The sequence below is a fragment of the Lissotriton helveticus genome, chromosome 6 (assembly GCF_964261635.1).
Source record: "Lissotriton helveticus chromosome 6, aLisHel1.1, whole genome shotgun sequence".
Taxonomy (NCBI): Eukaryota; Metazoa; Chordata; class Amphibia; order Caudata; family Salamandridae; genus Lissotriton; species Lissotriton helveticus.
In genome coordinates, this window is record NC_136067.1 from 797,942,473 (window position 1) to 797,944,055 (window position 1,583).

A 1,583-nucleotide genomic window follows, 5' to 3' on the forward strand; every position below is an offset into this window, starting at 1 on the left:
AGACATTTGCCAACTTGAAAATACCCAAATACACGGCATTTTGGACCAGTTAGGTGCCAGGCATAAATGGAGCACCTAAATGAACCTGGATAGAACACTTTATGGACTTGCAGAAGAACAGAAGAGTGGATCTGCTGGCTTTAACTAGGGAGGGTCTCTGAATGATGGGACCTACTTTCCTTTGCACATAGGACAAAGAAGTAGGCTTAAAGAGTCAATTGACTGATCTCCATGTGGCTACAGAGACAAAGGAATCAGCATACTGGCCTTTTCCCTACAATTCCCAGCTGACCAGTGGCAACTGGAAACTGAACTAGAATTTGTTGCTGCCCTCAGCCTAGCACCCTGAGAGTCTATATGTGCACTTCCTGTGGTTATTTGAGCACTAGGAAAATGTTCTGAAACTTTTTTAAATGTTTGCTACAGGGCCCTAGAGCGAAGAAAACCTATGTCAAAAAGTACATGACTGGTAGATCTACTGCATTGGGTTGAATTTAGATGTGTGCCCCTAAAAGGCTCCAACTTCTCTGAAAAGAAAAAAAATGCCTATCTGGCTTGTTTCTCTCTCTCTCTCTCTCTCTCTCTCTCTCTCTCTCTCTCTCTCTCTCTCTCTCTTTCACTCTCTCTCTCCCCCATCTATACCTCGCTACCTTGCTCCACCTGACTTGCTGGAAAACGTCCTCCTATTGTTCCCCAATTAAATGGATCCAAAAACGAATGAAACTCTTTTGCTGGAAAGCCGTCTTTTTCTGACATTTTTCTCTTTCAAAGTGCAGCATCTGGATGGAGTTTACAAAAAAAAGAGGTTAAACAAATGTAAATAAAGCACGGTATGACAGAGCAAGCTCCTATTCCATCTTCCTGTTCCAAAAATCTATTTAATATATGGTCCTCAGATAGAAGACGTATCAGATATTAAACTGATAAAAAAAGATGTATTTATCTCTTGTCAGGGCGTCATTTCTGGTTCAGATACATCAATTGTCACCTTCCACAACAACCTATTTATTCATCAGGTGTTGGTAACAAACTTGGCAACAAGTGCGTAAGCTATCCCATTGACCTTTTACTAACGCTGGGCAAAGCACTACGCTACGCTCATGTAGTTTGCGAAGTTTGCGCTACTTCGCACTACGCGAATTGCATGTAGCACAGTGCAAACACGCGTAGCATAGCGTAGCGGTAATTTTTTGCTTGCTCGCTGTCCTCACCATCAAGTTGGCAACAGCGAGCAAGGAAAATGACATCCCGGCGAGACTGTTTTCTCGTTTGCAATCAGCAACATCAAGTTGCCGATCGCGAGCTTGGAAAATAAACCTCCCAGCGAGATTCTCAACGTGGGGAGGTCAGATTTCTCATTGCGAGTGGTCACGTATGCTCGCGACCGCCCAAGATGAGAAACTACCAGTCCGCGTTGAGAAAGCTGCCGCTTGAGTAGAAATCTACTCGAGCGGCAGAAAACGACCGCTTGCACTGTGCAAGATGTGTTTTGCACTGATTGCATAGTGCGGACAAGCATCCGGCACTGTGCAATCAGTGCGAACAGCATTTTGCACAGTGCACTACGCAGTTCGCATAGCTAC

General features: G+C 44.4%; 1 non-coding gene across 1 annotated transcript; it reads right to left on the reverse strand.

Moving 5' to 3' along the window:
* Nucleotides 1–783: 783 nt before the first annotated feature.
* Nucleotides 784–976, reverse strand: LOC144764540 (U2 spliceosomal RNA). The gene has a single exon (XR_013596606.1). It is a non-coding gene; the product is annotated as a U2 spliceosomal RNA (small nuclear RNA).
* Between the last annotated feature and the right edge of the window lie 607 nt (nt 977–1,583).